General features: G+C 53.5%; 1 protein-coding gene across 2 annotated transcripts in view; it reads left to right on the forward strand.

The window, feature by feature from the left end:
- Positions 1 to 22,328, forward strand: part of MYO1D (myosin ID) — a 145,068-nt gene that overhangs the window by 119,089 nt on the left and 3,651 nt on the right. The gene's annotated exons all lie outside the window — the stretch shown is intronic.

The following is a 22,328-nucleotide window of genomic DNA, read 5'->3' on the forward strand; positions in this document are numbered from 1 at the left end:
CAGGTGAGTGGTTTGGGAAGTCCTTGATAATCTTCAAAGAGAAAAATGGTGGCAGGTCATTGAGAGGTGTGATCTCTCAAACCAGCAATCCCCCGTCACAGCACTGTGCTCCTGCAACAAAAAAGGGTCTCCTGACAACACGAGGAAGGAAATTCTGTGTATTTGTGAGAGGGGGGATTTCCAGAGCAGAGCATTTGCTCACAGCAGCATTTCCTGGAGCGATGGTTCTGGCTCCTGCTGTCCATGGAGTGATGGAGAAAAGGACATGCTGGAAATGTTTTCACAAAAGAGATACAAGAATGATTTAAAATGCAGAAAAACAAACGATGTTAGCACTTGATAAGGTCAGTTTATCAGTTTATTGAGGATTCCTTTCAGAGCTGGGCTGATGGTTATCTCTGAACACTCAACAAAAACATTCTCCCTGTGTACCCAATATTTGGCACCTTTTCTTCAGGGCCGTGGTAGAAACTTTGACGCAAAGTCCTGGTGGTGTCTGACATGAGACATTCTTGTTCGTTCCTCAGTCTTGCAGCCCCAAACCATCCCATATCCCAGTCCTTGTGTGCTGCTGGTGTTCAGGCAGAGAAGGGCCAGGGAATGCCAGGGAATACCAGACAGCCCCAAGGGGTGAGAACCTCCCTGCTGAGCCTTGAGGCCAAACTCCAGCAGGATCCTTACGGGTGGTTCAGGTCAGACTGACCTCCTGCTGTGTTGGCAAAGGAAAGGTCTTTGAGGTTTGCAGGAGGTGTCCTGGCTCTGGAACTCTGAACCCTCCTGGGTCCCTGGAGACCAGCACTGTCAGGCCTCCAGCAGTGTCACATTTGTCATGTTTGTGGCTCCCTGTCCTGACAATCCCCTGGGATAACCTTGGCAATGGATGCTCCTGTTGCAGCTGAGGGGCCTCTTCCTTTCACAGCAATTCCCTGCTGCAGTTTCCGAAGCTCCCAAGCATTTCCAAGGGGCTGAGGACAATCCATCTTCTTCCTCTTCCTCCCCCCCCCCACCAACTGCCTGCAAAGACCTTGGCAGGGAGAGGTATAAAAGCAGCAAAAGCCCCTCTGGTTGTTCCAGGCCAGGCTGTGCTCACCACCTGGCCAGGGCTGGTGCCACACCACAGCGGGAATGTGTTCCAAGAGGTCAGGCAGAAAAAACATGGAATTCCCTCCAGAAACATCACATGTCCAACACCCTTGACAGAGGTCTAGGAAAGGTTTATTCCTCTGAATTTGGATTGAAGGCCAGGTTTGGCCTCGTCGGTTCTCTGATGATCTGCAGCCTTGGTGGGAGGGAATTTGGAAAGGTTGGTCTGGGTGAGGAAGGCAGGGCAGGAACTGCTGACAGGGGTGTTGGGGTCACCAACAGTGAGGGGCCTGTGCCAGTCCCTGCTGTGCACAAAGAGGAGCCCTGGCCCAGGCAGTGACAGGGATCTGGCTGGGGCACATGGCTGGGGACCAGCAAAGGATTTGCCAGGATCTGGGTACCAGAAATCTCCACTGCTCCTTAAACTGGAATATCCCTATTTTCAAGTATTTGTCTTATTACTCTGCCCTTGAGCAAACCTGGAGCTTTTAAACAGCCTGTGCAGCGTTGGCCCTGTCTCAGATGCTGTTTGTCACTCGGTCAGGGCTGGCAGGAAAGTTGGGCACCCGACCAGTGTGTGAAGGGGGTGACAATGGGGCTGCAGGGCTTGATGGGTGTGAGGTTGTGACCTTGGCAGTGGTGAGGGGGACAGGGCTGGGAGGTGGAGGCCTTGGCCTGTGAGGGAGGGGAGGGGAGGCACCGTCTGTCCAAGACAAACCCCAGTGATGCTGCACGACCAAAACCCCTCTGGTTTGTCTCTCAAATGGAGCTGTGGGGGAAGAGCCCTCGCTGCAGGAGGGGCAGGAGATGGGGGGGGGGCAGGAGGCTGATGGAGCTTCAGGTCAGCTTTGGAGAACAGGGGTTAAATTGTCCTTTGTTTCTTCGCTGGCACCATCTGAGTGGTTCCAGATGAGCTGAGCGTGGGCAGAGGGTGAGTTGCTCCCTGCCAGTGCCCGGTGCTTGGCGAGGATGGCAGGGGGAAGAACATGGGGTGGGAGCCCCCTGATATGCTCAATCCCTGCCCACCAATGCCCTCCCCACACCCTGTCCCCCCTCTCCCTCCTTCCCACCACGCTCCCAGCTCCTTGCTGCCCACTGCTCCCTCCTCATGTTGACCAACAACCACATTCACTCCTTTTTTTAAAAACACCCTTTCTGTGAGTGCAGTGCTGCTGCACCCACCTCAACGGGGCAGGAAAGCAGGTGGACCTGAGCAGCCCCAGAGCTTGGCTTTGTGCCTGCTTTCATTTTCACTTGCTGCAGGAGCTCCCTGAGCTCAGCCAGGCTGCTGCTCCACCACGTCCTGCTCCACTTCGGCGCTTCCAAGCGCAGTTTGGGGCTTGGGTCACACAGCTCCTGTCACCCTCCAGAGCAAACACAGCCTGGCTGCTCTCACCTCCCCCGGGGGGTGCCTGCCTGCCCAGGGCTTTTGTCACCTGTGGAGGGGTTAATTTGGCTCCTGGGCTTTGCCCCTTCACAACCCCTCTGGTCAGCGGGCACAGCCCAGCTGACACCTCCTTCCTTCAGTGCCCCAGCCCGGGCACCTTCCTCCCACAGCTCCCCCCGTGCCCAACACCAGGGAGGAGATTTCCACCAACTCAGGAGGAAAGGAGGGAGCAGTTCAGTTGTCCTGACAGCCCAGGAGCCGTGGGATGCACCCTTGGGAGCACAGGCTGCTGGTCCCTCCCGGTGTCTCCATTGGGGTTGTGGTGGCAGTGGGTGAAGCCACCCCAGACCCAGGTGCCAAGCGCCCCCTCCCCTTCAATTCCGTGGGTTTTCTGGCAAAGCAGGGGGGCAGAAATGGTCCAGAGGGAAAAGCTGACACAGAGCAAGCTCTGCCCCCCCTTTCTGATCCAGGGGAGGCCTCGGCCATCAGTCACCAGCGCTGCAGCAACTTATTATTGACATGTGATTAACTGGGAGCCCACTTAGGGCTGACAGTGCTTATTCACGAAATCTGTTTGCACTTAAGATTGCATAAGGAGGCACAGGCTGCACTGCCTGCCCTCCAAACCCAGTGACTCATTAAACTCAGCACGTGCTGGGGTGGAGCCCTGTCCGTCCCCATCCTGCTGGGGATGATTCCCCCAGTTTCCAACTCTGAGCATCCACGTGTTAATTTAATTTTTCCTGTCTAATGGCACAAGGGCAGAGGAGGTGGAATAGCCTATTTAGGGGATTAAAAGCCATCTTTGACCTAAAAAATAGAAAGTTGTTGGAAAATGGTTTTTCTGGGCTCTTAATTTACCAGAGGAGTTTTGGCCCAGGTAAGGAGCATTAACCTGTCCTGGAATCACAGAATCTTTAAGGGTGGGAAGGACCTCCAAGGTCGAGTCCAACCATTGGTTTGGTCTCTCCTTTGTGGTGCTTATTTTGAGCATTTTCTGGTTTTCCAAAGTAAAACCAGAAAGGTTAAAAGATTGAGAGCAGGGAGGATTTCAGCTGTATTGATTCCAGGCTGAGTTCAGTTTGTAAATATAACTCCAAAACACTAAATATAACTGCCAACACTTGTTAATTGTTCTTGTTAATACTTTGTGAGCTGCCAGTGATTTTACTAAATCAAGTTGTTGATTCAGTAATCAAAGTAATGACAGTGCTTCAATATTCTTTTAATTTGAAGTCACTTTAGATGCTGCAGAGTTAAGGAATCGTGCTGGAAGCTTATTGCCAAAGGGGATTTCTGCAGACTTATCATTTCAAAACCCAGCACTTGGGGTTTGTTTTAGTAAAATGGTAGAAAAAGGGCAGTAAATCTCTGTGGCAAATTGGAAATGTTATTTTGGATTTTGAGAACAATTGAAATGGAAAGTATTGACTCGGCATAGCTTTAATTTAGGTTTTAATTACCATTTTCTTGTAAGTAGTCTTTAAACCCTTCCTACAGAGCAATGAACACTCCAGAGGTAAAATTCCACCCCTAGGAATTGAGGAGGAGGCAGCTGGAAATAGCACAGCACCCTGTTCTCCCTTTTCTCTGTGTCCTTGTGCAGCAGACAGCTCATCCCTGGGGTTTCCATCTCCTTTGGATCCTGCTTTTCTCTCCATCCTGGCTCCAGCATTTGTCCAGCTGTCAGTGTCTGGTTGTCCTGTGCCTGGAAGCCTCTAGGAAAATCTCAAATTCATCTGGATTAAGATCAGCATTTTCTCCTTAAAGGCTGTGAAGCCTCCTCAGAGCTCTCCAGGAATTGTTCCCATCTGATGCCTCAGCCAGGGGTGAAGTTTGGGAGCAGCTGGTCCTGCTCAGCCCCCCCCAAGCCATCGGGTGTAACAGGGTTTGCTTCCTCCCTGGTCCCAAAATTGGGTCTAATTTTCAAGCTGTCCCCAGTCAGGAAAGGGACCTGGAACAAGTGACCTTTGATCCCCTCCAGCCTGGATTGTTCTGCGAGTTCCTTTTCCAGGGACCAGTGGTGGCAGAGTGGGCAGTGTGGGACTGGGATGGACCCTGGTGGGAGCACCCCTGGCTGGACACCTCTGGCTTTTTGGGTCAGCTGGGAGCAGGAGCTGGGAAATAACCTGTAGCCAGTGAGGGAAAAATGCGTGGAAAAAACTGGAGAGGCATCTCAGGCTTCCTGCTGCCCTGAGAACAGGAGGGCTCAGAACTTCCCTTCCTGCTCTGACCTTTACATTTAGACTCTAAAGTGGAATTTTTGGAAAATCCCTTCCAAAGCTGTCATTCTGCTCGTGGCCAAACTGCAGCCCATCACTTGCCTTCTGGCTTTTCCTCACCAAATAAACCTGGAGAGGAACAACAGATGGAGGGAGATCCAGTGAGAAGCAGCAGCAGGTGGGGACAGCACATCCGTGGGGTGGGGTGTAGCAGTGACAGGACAAGGGGGAATGGCTTCAAACTGCCAGAGGGCAGGGTTAGATGGGATATTGGGAAGGAATTCCTGGCTGTGAGGGTGGGGAGGCCCTGGCACAGGTTGCCCAGAGAAGCTGTGGCTGCTCCTGGATCCCTGGAAGTGTCCAAGGCCAGGTTGGAGCACCCTGGGCTGGTGGAAGGTGTCCCTGCCCAAGGCAGGGGGTGGGACTGGATGGGCTTTAAGATCCCTTCCAACCTAAACCATTCCATGATTCTCTAGTGCTCCTCCTGCACAGACACATCCCCAGGCAGTGTCACTGTGGGAAGGTGGGATCCAGCTCCTCCCCACTCCGTGGCCATGGGAGGCTGTGGCAAGGCTGGATTTGGGTTGTGGTTTCCTGTGTGAAAGAGGCCATGGAGGAGCTGCTGGATGGGCCAGGAGCTGCTCTGCAGCTCGTCCAGCTTCCCCCCAGGTGAAGCTCTGCAGCACAGGAGGCTCCAGTTCTCTCAGACTCAGCTTGGTCAGCAGGAACCGCTGGGGATTTCCCAGCAGACCCAGAGAGAACACGAGGATGGTTCTCACAGGAACAGGAGGAGCACATGGATGCTTTCAGCAGTGGAAGTAGCGATTAATAGGCCAACACAAGCTGCTGCATCCTTCCTGAGAGCCTGTTAAATGTCAGTGGAACTGAAGTGAAGCCTCAGGTCCTTGCAGAGCCCAGCTCTGTGTGGCAGCTTCTGCTGCAAATCCGAGCCAGTCCCACAGGGACACCCTGCCTGCTCCAGGAGTTTTCCATTCCCAAACACCAACTGGCTTCTTTGAAATCGATAGTGCATGGAAAGAGGGGGGCTTCGTCTGTGGCTTTGAGCAAATTGTGTTTTCTCCTCCTGCCTTCTCGTGGGGAATAGTTTGGGGGCTGCCAGGCCTGGCTTTGGGGAGTAGAGAGGCTGTGAGTTAACCAGTACATTCCCAGTAAGTCACCTTTCTTTCCTCTGATCATTTATTCCACTGTTACCTCTCCCATCACTCAGGCCAGTGGCTGGAATGCTTCTATCCAAGGAGACTGCAGATGGGAACAGGAGCCTCTCCTGCTGCCCAGCCCAATTCCAGCCAGGATGCCTTTGAAATTTAATACAGCTCCTAAAGTGCTTCCTTAGGCTCCTGTTAACAGCTGCTCTCAGTGGGGCCGGGCTCCTGCTCCAGCAGCTCGGGGTGTGAGTCCCAGGACCTGCTGCTGCTGCTCACGTTTCCATGTGGGGCTGTTCAGCATCTCCTGTTACCACTTGCTCCTTTATCTCCAGCAGGAGTTATCTCTGGAGCAGATCTGGAGTGCTCAGGGTTCAGTTGTACCATTTGTCTGTGTAAATGGCAAATGGGATAATTAGCCAGAATCATTTAGGGTGGAAAAAGTCCTTTAAAATCCTTTAAAAGCCCAACCATGAAATCTGCAGGATGAGCCTCTTTTTTCCCCTCACTTCACACCTCTGTTTTCAAACACTTAATCCCAATAATGGCAAGAGTTTGGATGTGTGACTTGTCCTCTTGGCACCAGGGTGTGGAGGACTTAGAGTTGGATGGATTTGGTGTCGTGGGACATCGTGTTTATTGGGTGAGTTAATGCAGTTCCTGCTTGACAGAAGGATCTTCAGAGGGTGAAGATGCTGAGTTGCACAGATTTACCTCAGCCTGGCAAGGTTTGCCCTGTGTGCACAGCAAAGCCCACCTTTGTAAGGTTAAAATCAGAACTTGGTTTTAATTTAAATATCATATTAAAAGGGAAAAAAAAAGCAGCTTTTAAAGTTGCAGCCGTGCAGGCTGGTAAGTGCTGGCTGCTGCTGCCTCGCTCCACAGGGGCCACAGCATTCCCAGATAACACTCCTGTGCTCCTGCAGCTTCATTCCTGCTCCTGGATCACCACATCCCCCCCAGGGACTGAGCCTCCCCTCCCATCCCTGCAGCAGCACACAGGGGTCACACTTTGAGAGGGCTCAGAGATGATGTAAAAAATCACAGAACACTTTGGGTGGGAAAAGACCCTCGAGATCATCAAAAGTCATTGCAAAGGTTTGCTTTTTGAGCAGAGAACTGCAGATTAATAAGCCTTAATTGGGCTGCCTTTCTGCTGGCAGCAGCTCAGCTCCTTTTGGGAGGGACAGTGAGAGCCAAAGCCAGCAGAGAAGCTCCAATTAGTGGCCTCAGTGCTCACACTGGCCAAGGAGCACCTAATTACCTGTCAGCAGCTTTCTCCTGGTCACCAGTGTTCCCACATGGAGCCAGTCATTCCAGCTGTTTCCCTCTCATGCTGCAGGAGCTCGGCAGTGATTCCATGCAGCAATTTAAAGGGAGCTGGTTCTTCCCTGAATGGAGTCATGAGAAGGTGCAGGGAGAGTCGGGGGAGTGTCATCACCTTTGGGAAGTGCTGATCCAAAAAGGCTCAGGACAAGGGGGAGTGGCTTCAAACTGCCAGAGGGCAGGGTTACATGGGATATTGGGAAGGAATCCTTCCCTGGGAGGGTGGGGAGGCCCTGGTATGGGTTGCCCAGAGAAGCTGTGGCTGCCTCTGGATCCCTGGAAGTGTCCAAGGCCAGGTTGGAGCAGCCTGGGATAGAGGAAGGTGTCCCTGGTGGAACTGGATGAGCCTTAAGGTCCTTCCCAACCCAGGCATTCTGTGATTCTGTGATCTCCTTCCAGCATCATGTGAAAGGATGATGCTACACCACAAGCTCGCCCTCCCTGCATGGGGCTCAGGTCAGTGTCTCACCAGAGCCCAGAACTGCATTTCTCAGCTGCCAGGTTGTTCTCAGGAGGGTTTTTTCCTGGCTCACAGAGCAGCTCACCTGGCCTTGCCAAGTGAGCTTGGCAGCAGCAGGTTTCTGTGACCTCTGTTTCCCAGTGATCTCAATAAGCCTGTTGGCTCTCCAGGGGCAGGATTTTAGCCCTGGAGAAATCTGGTTTTCATGGATCTCAGGGTCGGGCAGACCCTTTCTAATCATCCAAGCAAATCGCTTGTCCTGCCAGGCCACGGACATTCACCCAGCAAGAGAGAGAATTTCTCAATGCCCAACTCTGTTGTAACACATCCATGGCTCAGTGCACGTTGATAAGAGCAGGATCTGTGCCAGGGCAGAGATCAGGAGAGATCAGCACTTCTCCACCCTGGGGTGACACCCGTGCTGGCTCCCTTTGATCCTCGGGCTGCTCCCGTTGGGGTTGCATTTCCACGCTCTGCCCCCGTGTCCTTCAGCCCAGTTGTTGTGTCACCAGATGCCCAGGGTGTCATCAGCTGTTCTCCCTCGCTGTGTTCTGCCTTCAGAGCTGTTGGATCTGGCAGAGCAGCTCTGGGCTGCCAGGGGGAAGGGGCCAGTTCCCTGTGCTGCCGACAGGAAGGGAGAGCCACGAGAGCGGATGTTTCGCAAAAGGATTGGGTTCATCTTTTTCTTTTTTTTTTTTTACTGCAAACCCCCTCCCCTCCATCCTCTTCTGTCACTGCAACCAAAAATCCATGGTGTGAAAAGCCAAGATCCTGAAGTGCTTTTGAACTGGGTTTAAGAATATTCCATGTTTGTGATGTTGGTGGGAAGGGTTCAATCCCCGTTCGCTTCGGAGTTGGACTCGATGATCCTTGTAGGGCCCTTCCAACTCAGAATATCTTGGGATATCACATATTTGGAAGTGTTGTCATGAGTGTGAGATAGTCCTTATGCAAATTTTGTTGAGCTGAGGGGTTAATTTGGCATTTTGGGGGGTGCTCCCTTTGAGCTCTGCAGCCACCTCACGTGCGGGCAGAGCCCTCGGCGCGGCAGGGACGGCTCCTCTCCCAGAGATCATTTCCCAGTGGTGGCATCTTATCTTGTCACTGCAGTGGCTCTTGAGAAAACATATAGGGAGGCTCTTGAACTGCAGTGACAGCCTTGGAACAAAGAGTTCATCTGGTTCTGGGGGAAGCATTTGCTTTGCAGCTCATTCCTCCCCGTGCGCAGCTCGATTGCTCAGTTTGTCACAGGAAAAGGGAGAGATTTAGGGAGGATGGAGGCTGAGGAGGAACTGGGAGCAGGGGGGATGGGGATATTTTGCTCAGCTGGAATGACTGCAGCAAAATAAATGAATGCTGAGTGCTGGAGCTGTGCAGATTTGATTTGTTAATGGCTTTGGCTTCGCAGGCGTTTGGTTGATGTAGCGAATTTCTCAGTGCCATGTGTGGAAGTGCTCATTTCTCCCAGCAAAATATGGAAGCGGAAAATAGGGATGATTCTGCCTGCTGAAAGATGGGGCTGGTGGTGGTGAAGCTCCACCATTTGAGACCTCCAGACAGGATCTGAGATGGCTCAGGATTGGAGTTCCTTGTCCTTGTACAGCCCTGGGGAGTGATCAGTGTCCCTCTTGGGCTGGAAACCTTAAGGATATCTCGTGCCATGGCTTATTCTTTCACAAACTTGCCTGGCTGTGAAGAGAGTGATACAGGAGCATAAAGTCCTGCACATCACCAGGTCCATTCTCCCCTGCCTGCAGCAGCACAGAATCCCTGTGGGGGGTTTGGGAAGGGGTGGGGTGAATCCAGAGGGTCACAGGTTGTTTGGGATAATAGCCATGTTGTTGAGGTCAGGGCAGTGGCACTGCCAGGAATCCCAACCCTTGGCCTTGGTTCTGATCCCCACGGAGCAGCAGGTCAGGGCTGGGAAGGGAAGAGGCTCATAAACAGCATTTCAGGGAAAACCTGCCCTGTCTGCAAGCAGAGATAGGAAGAAGGATCAATTCTCCTGGAGCTGAGAGTGCAGACTGTGCCAGACAGTCATTAAAGGCATTTTCCTGTGCCTGGTAACGTGGCTGTGCTCTCGAGCTGCATCCCAGGCCTGCTTGGGAACAGAGCCGTGTTTATTCCAGGGAGAAGGAGGCTCCAGCAGCCTCACTGCTGGGGCACAGGCAGTCACCAGCCATCCCTCCCTGCAGGCTGAGCAGTCCTTGCACCTTCCCTGGGGCCAGAAGCTGGGTGAGGTGCTCCTGGGATCATGAACAACCTGTGTGATAGGGCAGGGATATGGATACAGCCTGGGATCTCCAGCAGGAGAGCACCTGCAGGGTGGATCTGAGGCAAATTCCACTGGATCTGCAGTGTTTCCAGGATGAGAGGCTGATGACAGACATGTGGATGGATGTGTCCATGTTGTATTTATAACAGGGTTGTTCTCCAGTGCAGTGACAGTGACACCCTGACGTGGAAATCAGGATGTTGTTGCTGTGCAAATGCTGAGGGATGTTCAGCCTGGAGAGGAGAAGGCTCCAGGGAGACCTTAGAGAGCCTTCCAATGCCTAAAGGGGCTCCAAGAGACCTGGAGAGGGACTTGGAACAAGGGTCTGGAAGGACAGGACAAGGGAAATGGCTTCCCACTGCCAGAGGGCAGGGTTAGATGGGATATTGGGAAGGAATCCTTCCCTGGGAGGGTGAGGAGGCCCTGGCACAGGTTGCCCAGAGAAGCTGTGGCTGCCCCTGGATCCCTGGAAGTGTCCAAGGCCAGGTTGGAGCCACGGGCTGGTGGAAGGTGTCCCTGCCATGGGCAGGGTGGCACTGGATGAGCTTTAAGGTCCCTTCCAACCATTCTGTGATTTTGTGACAGTGGGAATCAGCCTGGCAACGTGCATCTTGCCTTCAAACTTTTCATTTCTAGAAGTAAAAATCTATTTGTTTATGCACCTGTTTTTCATGCCAGCTTTGCCACAGGGAAGAGTATTTTTTGCACCATCCAACACATTTTTTCAGCTGTTTCTGCAAATCCAGACACCTCGTGGAGTGAGGCAAAGGAAATGCAGAAATAGGTCAGGTTTTAAATAAGATGTAGTTGTCTCTCTTCACAGCAAGTTGCCTTTTTTCCTGCCTGTGTGAATTGTGCTAATGTATCAGGGAATAAAGAGAACAAAGGGAAGCAGAAGTGGCAGCATTTTCATTCTGGGATTGCAGCTTCAGAGCCCTTTACTTTGCAGAAGTGATACTGAGACCACTCTGGAACGTCTCAGCAAATGCTCCTGCAATAATAAACCCCCAAATTGTCTGCTCAGCCTCTCTGAATACATAAAATCCACTTAAAATCCCGCCTGTCATTTTGCTGTCACATAAAAAATTGATTTCCCTGCACAGCCCGAGTGCTGGTTCTGAGCCGTGTCCTTGATGCCTTGCGGTGCCATGAATGCATAATATGAAGGAAACACGGGGAAATTTGGGTGCTCTCAGGAATCATCTGGCATGAAATGCAGAGGACAGGCTGCCTTTGGTCCTTAATTGTAGGTCTGTGTTTTTGAGCTCAGTGCTCTGATCCAGGAGTGCCTGTGGCTGGTGCCACACTCCTGCCAGGTCGGCTGTCACCCTGGCTTAGGCTCATCCGCCTGCCCCCGCTCCCTGGAGAGGACATTCAGAGCCCAGAATGAAATCCCTCTATTTAAAATACCTCTGTGATACCCACACTGCTGAAAGGACTTGGCTTCTTCACTTTTAAAGTTTGATGGAAGGAAAATCTTCCTCACAAAACCCTCCCCATCCTTTGTTCTCCTCGGGCTTCGCGTCTCCGATCCCGACTCCCTCCGATGCTTCCAACCAGAGCAGCGACGATTTTCCTCATGCCTGAAATGTGATTAGGCTCAGAGTGTGTCATTGGGATGCTGTAATGCTGATCCAGAGGTGGTGTCAGTGCTGGGCTTTCCTGCATGGACAGTTTTATGCAAAGGGAGTTTTTGAGGCAGTAGAAGCAACTTTTCCCTTCGTTATCGCTGCAGCCCTGCTCAGTCCTTCTCCTTCCTTCCTGCCCTTCCAGATTCCCCCTTCCTCCTTCATACATCCACTCTGCTGCATTTATTGCTCTTTTCTGTCATCCAAATTCTCTTTCATAACCAACAATTCCCATCCTTTGTGCTGGGAAACGGAGGCCAAATTTCCTCAAGCCTGTTCAAAATGTTGCTGGGCGGGTTTGGTGCAGACGAGGTGCATCATCTGTAACCTGTAACCTGTTCAAATCATCCCTAAAACACCCCCCACTCCTGGAACTCTGCTTGTGGCCTGTAGGGATCAGCCAAAGCCAGGTGATCCAAGTCACTCCATGACCTGGGTGTTTGTTCCTCAGACCCTGGGCCCCGCTCAGGGATTTTTCAGTAGCACCAACCTCGCTCCAAGCTGCTCCTTGGCTTTCTTCTGACCTTCTCGTGTATCTAAGCTCATGTATTTAAGCCCTGCACTGTTGCTGTGTCTCTTTGGGCTCCTCCTGAGGGCCCTGGGTGTGCTCCTGCCCCAGGGAGCTGGTTCAGAACTAGAACCTGGCTGTGGTGATGGAGCAATGAGAGGTCTGTGCCCTGAGTCACCCTGACGTGCTGCTTCCCCTTCCCATCCGTCACCTCTGCCTGACCCTTCCCTGCCCTGTTCCACAGGGTTGGGAACGTGTTTTCAGCTGTCCTTGGCCGGGACAATGTGTTGGAAGGGAACAGGGAGCTGCCTGCAGCCTCCCTGCTGCCACGTCCTTCCCCTGCTGCCACGTCCTTCCCCATCCAACGGCTCCCACGGGGGACGGCAGAAATCCCAGGGGTGGAAAAATCCCCGTGTCCCGGTGGTTCTGGCCACGGCCAGGGGTGTTTTTGACAGGAGGGACGTCAGCGAGGCTCCTCAACATCAGGTTAAAAGCCTGTCATTAACTGAAGGATGATTCAGCTTCCTCAGCTAAAATGTCACCGTGTGGATGCTGGGAGAGGAGGAGGAGGAGGAGGAGCCGCCTTCCTCGCTGGCACAGCGCCCCGAGCACCCCCTCCCTCTGAGCTCCCATGCCGTGAAAATTCATGGGGTGACACCCAGGACCGAGCTGAGGAGCCCTCAATCCCTGGGGAGGATGCTGGGGGGTGTCACTGGTGTGACCCTTTATCGGGGCTGTGGGACAAAAGTGCTGCTCGCGGGACGGAGCCGCTCTTCGGGGAAAAAAAGCTGCAGCCGAATCCAGCACAACAGCGGCTCTTTTTTTTTCATGGCGTTTCTCCGTCCCCCGAAGCTTTAGCTGATTTTCTATTAGAAAAGGAGGAAAAATCTGGGTTTTCAGATCAGATCTGGGAATGGGGGCAGGATCCAGCGCAGCTGTTCCAGGTCAGCGGAGGGGAGACGTCTCCCGTGCTGACAGAGCAAGGTTATCCCGACAGAACGTGCCTCCTTGCTGGAATGTGCCCTCGGGGCGGGATTAGCTCAGCATTGCTGCTGGACAGAGCGGTCCAGAGGCCCGGGAAGCCGCTGGCAATGGAACATGATGTCACCACGTCCCGCATTAAGTAGGTCACGGTGACACCCTGCCCGAACCCCCTCGGCTGTGGCAGCCGTGAGGGGCCGGACCCACCCCCCGGGGGTGTAAAAAACCCTGAGAAAGGGGGGGTTCGTGCAGAACTGTGCTTCTGCAGGGGTTATCCGGGGTGCCCGGCAGGAACTGAGCCCTCCCTGCTCTGCATCAGCCCTGCTTGGCAGCCAGGAGGCATCAGATGGGATGAGGAATATCCAGGTTGCCATAGCGACCGGGAGCTGCGGCGCTGGGAGCAGCCGCTCTCCATCACCCCCCCATCGCCATCCACTGCCTTTCCATCACCATCCATTGCCTCTCCATCACCCCCCCCATCACCACCCACTGCCTTTCCATCACCCCCCCATCACCATCCACTGCCTTTCCATCGCCATCCACTGCCTTTCCATCACCCTCCATTGCCTCTCCATCACCCCCCCCATTGCCATCCATTGCCTCTCCATCACCATCCACTGCCTTTCCATCACCCTCCATTACCTCTCCATCACCTCCTCCATTGGCCCTCAATCACCCTTCATTGTCTCTCCATCTCCCCTCCATCACCCTCTATTGCCCTTCCTTCACCCCTCCATCACCCCCTCCATTCTCCTTCCATCTCCACTGCCCCTCCATCACCCCTGTCCTCCCATCACCCCCCCATTGCCCCTCCATCACCCTGCAGCTCCTCTCCATCTCCCCTCAGTCACTCCATCACCCCCTCCATCACCATCCACTGCCTTTCCATCATCTCTCCATCACCTCCTCCATTGGCCCTCGATCACCCTCCACTGCCACTCCATCTCCATCACCCCTCAAGCCTCTGCATCACCCCTCAATCACCCTCCATCACCCCCCATTGCCCCTCCATCACCCTCCATCTCCTCTCCATCTCCCTCCACTGCCCTTCCATCACCCTCCATCACCCTCCATTGCCTTTTCATCACCTTTCAATCACTCTCCATCATCCCTTCCATGCCCCTCCATCACCCCTCACCCCTCAATCACCCTTCATCACTCCTCCATTTCCCTCACCCTTCCATCCCCTTCTCCATCAGCCCCCACTGCCCTCCCATGCCCCCCCCTCGCCCCTGTGCCACCCCTCCATCCCCAGCCCAGCTGGGCTGGCACACTCAGCTGTGGACACTCCCCGTTCCCGTGCAGTGCCCCGGCTCAGGGTGTTCCCAGGATGTCAGAGCCCTCTCTCTGCATTCCCAACTCCGGCTTTAATGAGCTCAGCAGGGATGTGTGTGGGACATAAAGGAGCTGAGCTGTTCCCCTTCACGGGGCCATGGGCAGGAGCACAGCCAGGGCGGGTGGGGACAGGGACAGGGACAGGGACAGGGACAGGGACAGGGACATGTCCCCACAGGGCCACCCTGCGAGGCACCACTGAACCAGAGCGTTCAGAGTGATCCTGAAGGGTAATAAGAAAAAAAAAGGGAGGGAATTTCGAAAGTGTGCACACTTTGGATTTCCTTGTCGTATTTTGGGGGATCTCTTGGAAGCTCAGGGGCAGCTTCCCCCCTCTCGTGGCTTCAGAGCTCTGCCAGGCTCTGAAATATCCATTGAATTCACAGCCCTGCACATCCCAGTGGGAAAAGTGGAGCTGCTCATCCTTTGGGATGACTGTGGGTTCTGTCAGCAGCAAAGGGAAATGGCAGCAAAGCTTCACTGTTTCCAACTTCCATCAGCTGTTCCAGTCACTGTTGGTCCTCCAGAATTGTTGCCCCTTTTAAATTCGAGTGGAAAACATCTGAATGATCCCACAACCCCCTGTACCTCACAGGCTTGTAGGAGCTGAACAAACACATCCCAGGTGATTGAAAGGTGCTGGATTCCCTTTGAGGTATTTTTTGGGGGGGAACTTCTTCCTTCTTCAGAAATTCAGGCAAAATTTCATAAGCAGCTGCTGAACACTCTGGGAGCAGCCTTTGAGGGGGGCTTTGCAAATGTGCCCCTGTAAATGTGGGGCTGGTGCCTCCATCCCAGCAGCTGGGCCACGGGCAGGACCAGCAACGGGAAGAGAACATAAGGAAAAGGCTTTTGCTGCTTCTCAACCTGCCTGGGAATTGAGTCCCTGATGTCCTGACCAGGGAGGCAGCTCTGCACTCATCTTCCTGAGTGCTCTTATTTAATTTATGTCCTGGTTCATTTCTGATGCTGGTTCTTGGCATCCCCCCTCCCATCCCCCAGAAGAGCCGATGTGCTGCTTCACTCTGCTCCAGACAAGGGCTTTGAATCATATTTTTGGCATGTGGTGGTTTCTATAAAATATGTAACACCCCAGTGTCCTGTGGCCACGTTGGAGCTGGATGAGCTCTGACTCCCCAAAGCTCTGCCAGGGCCCAGAATAGCTCAGGAATATGACTATATGAGTTAATTGGAGGCTGCAGAAGAAGCTGCTGTTGGTGCTGAGGGCAGGGCTGGGTTGAGGGATGAGGGGGAGCAGCACGGGGTGTCCCCCCACCCACAGACCCCACGTGCCCCATCCCAGCTCATCCCATCCTTCTCCTTCCCTCCAGAAATTCACAATGCCTTGAATTTGGAGAGAATTTAATCCAACAGAATCAAAGGAGGCTTTGGGTTGGAAGGGACTTTAAAGGTCACCTCATCCAACCCCTGTTCCTGTGGTATCAAACCACACACGGGGAGCAGGGAAGGAGAAGGAGCAGTGGGGGGGGTTGGAATTCCCTGAGTGCTCCAGGGGGGCTTGTGGCAGGTCAGGGGTCTCTGGCAGAGTGTTCCATCCCCAGCCCTGGCAGGTGGGTGCTGCCCTGGCCCTCCCTCAGGGTCTGGGATCTGCCTTTATTTCACGGGATTGGAAATTTTTCATTTTGCCTGCTGGAGGAAATGAAATATTTAACACACTTTATGCTTTTTTTTTGTCTCAAAACCACTTTGGGGGCTTTCCCACCCTAAAATAATAACTCTGAGGTGCAGACCCATGGCTGGGACCTGCCCCCATTGACCCTTTTGGGTGTTTTATGGCAATTTGGGAGAGCAGGAGCAGCCCCTGCCCCCTCAGCCCAGGATCCTCTGCCCAGGAGCACATGAACCAAAGGGGTTTGCTGGAAGAGACAGAAGTATTTCAGAGCTCACTGTTGTTCCAGAAACCTCTCCCTGGATGTGCAAATGCCCCAGTTCCTAAATCAGGGAAGGAGGAAGTGCAGCTCAGTGGCTGCTCCGGGGTCAATGGCAGTAAATGCATTTTAAGAATGAGAGAAGCAAATCCTTAATGGCCTGGGTTTGCATCTCAGCCAGAGGGGAAGGAATATACCTGCATCTGCTGCAGACACATCACGAAAAAGGCCCCTCAGTGTTTTGGCAGCTGCTGCCATGCCAGGAAAGTGGATTTTATGGCTCAGACATGAATGGATGTGACTGTCCCAGCAGCAGCAGAGCTGAGCACTCACAGCTGACTTTGCCTTGCCCTGTGCCATTGGACATATGTGACACTTTGCACTGGGCATGGACAGATATCAACAATTCTTGTTTCTCATTAAAAGGGGAAAAACAGCCCTGCTGACGCAGCCTGATGGTGAAACGTGTGGTTCCCCAAACCCAGCGAGCGACTCTGTGGTTTGCTCTGGTAACTAAATGTCAGCAGAGGCAGCACGTGGGCAGGGCTGAGCCAGAAAGGCTTGAAAGCCACTTTTTAAGTGGAGGGGTTGAGTTTTCCGTTCTGTTTGTGGCCTGGTGCTTTCTCTTGCTCCTTAACAAAAGCCACTTCTTGCAGCCTCTGAGGTGATTTTGGCTTGAGCGGAGCACGAGGTGCAAAACTGGGCTGGAAATAACACTGTAAATGTTTGCTGGGCTTGAAGACGGAAAAAAAATTCAGTGTATCAAGTGTCACTTGACTGGAGATAATTGTGAAAAATCACAGAGTGAGGAAGGACCTGTTCAGCTCAGTGACCTTTGCCGGCACTGAAATGCCTGGAGGGCTTGTTCTGACCTTCCACTGTGGAAATGTGCCTTTTGATCCTGACTTGAGATGCCCTTGGTTCATGTCTGACTTCTTTGATCCGTCTCAATGTCTGATCTCCTCCAAGGCCACCTGGTTTGGGGGAGCTCTGCGGCCCCACAGCTCCAGAGAGCTCGGAGCAAACATCCTGTGAGGCCCCAGGGAGGGTTTCACAAGGCAGGTGTCGCAAACCACGCTGGGCTTTAGGATGTTTTTGTCCCCCTGGGTGCACGTGTGGGTTGTGCAGCACCTGCTGCACGAGTGACACACTGCCCAGCATGTGTGTGTGCCCATCCAGCTGCTCTGGGAGGAGCAGAGAGGAATGATCTGCACCCAAAAAGGGCCCTGGTTCATCTCCTCACCCTGGGATTCTCAGGGAGCCCTGGGATGAAGGGGGGCTGTGGCTTTGGGGCTGCACTGAAAAGGGGTGGCTGGATGGAAGGGCATTCCCAGTACGGTCCAAGAAGGGAAAGAGGATGGTAAATTATTTTCTGGAGTGCTCAGGACAGTAAATCCTTGCTTTAACCTCCTGCAGCCCCCTGAGCCAGGGTGTCCCAATAAGAACTGGGTGAGAAAAGGTGTTTTCTCCCTCTGATGAGAAGGATGAAGAGAGCCAAGGAGTCCCAGGGGTGGTGCTGTCAGAATCAGCTGAGTCTTTGAGGGCAGTTTATGCTCTGAGTGTGTAAATCTGCTTTGAAGCTGCCACCCTTGAGATGTGCCTGTCCTGGGAGGGGCAGTGGCAGAGCTGGGGGAAGTGTGAGGGTCTCTGGGGTACTTGCAGCAGCAAATCTCTCTCCCTGGAATGAAATATCCACCTGGGACTGTTTACATGTGATGCTCCTCATGCCCTGGGGACAGTGGGTTGGGGGTTCTGGTGGTCACAGGCAGTCAGGGCATGGAGAGGGTCTGTCCTGCCCATGGGGCAGCTCTGGGTGCTGCAGGGGAGACACAAAATGCACTCGAGGTTTCAGTGCAGGCTTCACAACTTGGCCACACTGAGAATCAGCTGTTTTGTCTCCTCTGAAGCTATTGTGGGGTTCATTTTCACAGTGGGGACTGTAAACTTCTTCTCTGGGCCCAAACACCCCCAGTATCATTGTCCTGCAAGCTGCACAAACCCACAAGTGGCCAGATGAGATATATCCCCATCCCTGCCCTGCCAGACATCAGCCTGGGCCCTAAACCCTCGTGCAGAGGACACTTATCTGCCCCCAAATGACACCTGTTGTACCTCAGATATGTCCATGTTTATTACCCATCTCGTATCCAGGGTCTGTTCAGACCCTGCTCAAGAAATTCTCCCCTGGGAGGGTGGGGAGGCCCTGGCACAGGTTGCCCAGAGAAGCTGTGGCTGCCCCTGGATCCCTGGAAGTGTCCAAGGCCAGGTTGGACAGGGCTTGGAGCAACCTGGGCTAGTGGAAGGTGTCCCTGGTGGAACTGGATGAGCTTTAAGGTCCTTCCCAACCCAAAGCATTCCATGATTCCATGATTCTCACCTCTGCCACCCAGCAGCAGTGAGCTCCACATCCTGGAGTGATCCCCAGCAGTGACACCACACATTGCCTGGAAAGCTGATTTAGCCCTCCTTGGAATTCTCAGAATCCCTGTTTCTGTCCTTGGCTCTTGTTGGGAAGCAGAGCCTTGAAAACTGCCTTTTTTTAGAGCTCTCCAGTTTCTCCCTCTCCGCTTCCTGCATATTTTTCTTCATGCAGAATATAGCTTCTGCTTTTTTGGGTTCTTTTTTTGCAGCCTCCCTTCATCTGGGAGCCTTTTTGATGTTTTCTTTCATGGCTGTACCCCCTGCAAGGCTCAGCCTGTGTCCAGATGAGGCAGCACTGACTTACATAAGGTGTTCCCGTTTTTTTGGGTGTTCTCCATCCTGCCCCTCCTGATCTTCACATCTTGGTTGCAGCTGCAGCTTTGTGATGTCACAGAATCATGGGACATCCTGGGTTGGAAGCCCACAGTGCTGCCTGCCCTTCCAGAGAGAGGCCTGGGTTTAAGATCTAGAAAAATTGGGTGGTTTAAAGCAGTCACCTCTGGAATCCATCCCACTGGATTCACTGCTGCTGAGCCCTCCTTTCACACTGTACTGTATGTATAGCATCATTTAAATCCCTCTGAAAATCCCTAGGATCTTCGTTGTCATGAAAATCAGGCACCTGGCTCGGCTTTGCCACCTCTGCCCAAATTTTGCTTCCTAAAAGAGCCCATGTCCTGCTCTGTGGTGGTGTTGGCTGCATCCATAGGCAGGCAGCACCTCACTTAAAGATCCTGGGAGATCTGTGTGAACCCCTGTCCCACCCCAGCCCTGGCAGTGATGGGGCTGCAGCCCCAGAGCCCCTCAGCCCCTGGGCAGGGCATGTTCCCAGCCCCTCATCCCACTGGATGGAGCTCACAGCTGCCCATGGAGAACATCTCCCAGACAAGTGCTCTGCTGGATTTTCAGGCCTGTTACAGCTCCTTGCAGGGCATTCCAGGTCACCTGTGGTTGCTCCTAAGCAGGGAATCATGGAGTGGTTGGGGTTGGAAGGGAGCTGAAAGCCCACCCAGTCCCACAGGCAGGGACACCTTCCACCAGCCCAGGTTGTCCCGAGCCCCATCCAACCTGACATCTTGCACATTTAACATTTATTTAACATGTTTATTTAACTTTTCCAGCCTTGTGATGCCAAAGCTCCCTCTGATCTTTGCCTGCTCCCTCCCTTGGCCGTGTCCTTCCCCCTCGAGTGGGTGCTGGGCTGTTCCTGTGTCTGCAGAGCTGACAGATGTCTGGGGCCATTTCTGCGCCACTTGGCTTGTGTTTTCCCTGAGGTCCTGGATTAAATGCTCAGTCAAAACTCTCACATTTCACGGGCCACTGAGCTGCTTCCACTCCCAGTCCTCCCCTCTCTGCTGGTTTCCCTTTTGCCGGCGCTCGCCCAGGGCCCTGCTCGCTGAGCCAGGAGATCCAAAGGCAAAGGAAAACCCCAGCCCTCACCACGAGCTGGGATCAGCAGCTGGAGAAGCTGCTTCCACCCAAAAACATTCCTTGCAGTTGCAGGAAGAGCTGTGTTTGCAGGAAGCACCAACACCTTGGTGTTTGTTGCACACAGAAATTATTGCCTGGTTCGTTCCATACTGACATTCCCATGCTATACATTCCACACAAGCATTCCCATGTGTTCCCTGGCAAGACAGGAGCAGTGCTGGGGTAGATCCCAACTTCCCCACAAAAACCTCCTTTTCCCTTTCCATTTTCCAGGCCATTTCACTCTTCCTGGATTCTGGGGCTGGGGTTTCTGCCCTTGGCAGGGGCTCAGCTCACATTTCGCTGTCTCTTCTGATGGAATCATTGTTAAAAATAAGTCAGTTGATTTCCCAGGAGGTGCCCAGGAGCTGCAGCTGTCACTTTGTCCTGGTGGACTTGACTTCCATCAGTGTGTGGTGACACCAGGGCTCGGTGAGGAGCCAGAGCTGCCCAAAGGGCTGGACTGTGCCTGGTGCCCACAGGGAGTCATGGAATGGGTTGGGTGGGAAGGATCATCCAGTGCCACCCCCTGCCACGGGCAGGGACACCTTCCACCAGCCCAGGCTGCTCCAAGCCCCGTCCAACCTGGCCTTGGACACTTCCAGGGGCAGCCACAGCTTCTCTGGGCACCCTGTGCCAGGGCCTCCCCACTCTCACAGGGAACAATTCCTTCCCAGTATCCCATCTAACCCTGCCCTCTGGCAGTGGGAAGCCATTCCCCCTTGTCCTGTCCCTCCAGGCCCTTGCCCCAAGTCCCCAAAAAGTGGTGGGACAGGATTGTACCATGAAAACTCCTTTTTCAGCTTAAGTGTGAGTGGAGCTGGGACTTGTCTCTGCCTTTGCTGCCTTCAGGCTCTTGCAGAGCACCCGTGATCCCCGAAGGGCATTTTCACTGTGTGTTGCCCTTGTCTATGAAAGACTTTGTTGACTTCCAGGATTGCTCTGGACCCTCATCTCAACCCCTTCCTTTGGGATATAAATTCCATGGGGAACTTGGGGAAGCGTCTCCCCAGCTGCTTGGTTGTAGCAGCGGGATCTGGAAGGTCCTTGCTCCGATTTCCCGGCTGATGCAGCAGCTGTTCCCTCCCTTTGGGTCACCAAACAACCCTCCCGTGCCCGGGGCACCAGCAGCTGCCACGTCCCCTCCTCGCTGCAGCACCAGGAGCGAGGCTGCTGTGACCAACAGGCTGGAAACCAACCTGGCATTCCCACATTCCCCCCACCCTCCTGCTCGCTGGCCACCGACCAAGCGCCGGCGCAGCTTCCAAGGGACCCGAGGTCCCAGCGGGTCCAGCTGCTCGTGGGGCTGGTGGCAGGGCTGGCATGGTGGTGCCCAGCAGGGAACACCAAGCCAGGGGTTTCTCATCCCTGTGGACCTGCAGATCCTCTGTGGGTTGTTCCTTGGATGCCGTCCAGGAGCTGTCCTGCTGCCCCAGCAGAAGGCTCTGAGGCTGAAACCTCGGGCAGCACGTGATGAGTGAATGAGTGTTGGCATGGTGGGATCTGGGAAGTGTTTTGGGGGGAGTGAAGCCCTGATTTAATGGAATTGTTACACCTGGCAAAGATCAGAGCACCTCCTCCAGATCCCACCGGCCCAGGACAGCGTTAGCTTTACGTGGATGTGTTTGGTTGATTCTCCTCCTCCCAGCAGGAGCTGGGACCCAGAGAGGTTCACCTCCTTGCTGCAGGTCCCACAGCCTTCTGATTGCCAGGCCTGGGTCCTTCTTGGGGGTCAAAATCCAGGTTATTGACGTTCCTCTCCCCAGATCCTCTGCCTTGTTACCCAGAACCTGCTGAGGGCTGGAGGAGAGGAGAGGGGAGGAGAGGAGAGTCCTTATCCCTTGTCCGTGTTGCAGACACTTGGTGCTAAACCTGCTCCCCAAGCACGTGGGGACAGGAATCTCCAGGAGGCTCCTCCTGCTAAGACATGGTAAAAATAGCAAACTAAGCTGGGATTTCAGCCTTGACTCACCCAGGCAGGAGTAAATAAGTATTAAATACCTGAGACAACGTGAGGGCTTCATCTGCTGTGCCCTGGCAGCCCCCTCCAACCAACCAACCAACCAACCAACCAACCAACCAACCATTTTTATGGAAGTGGTGAAAATCTTAATTACTTGGAAGCTGCACCAAAATGTGGCTTAAGGGATGTGGCACAGCTTGAACAGTGGAGTAAAAAC

This window comes from Neopelma chrysocephalum, unplaced genomic scaffold, assembly GCF_003984885.1.
Source record: "Neopelma chrysocephalum unplaced genomic scaffold, ASM398488v2 Primary Assembly neopelma1_165, whole genome shotgun sequence".
Taxonomy (NCBI): Eukaryota; Metazoa; Chordata; class Aves; order Passeriformes; family Pipridae; genus Neopelma; species Neopelma chrysocephalum.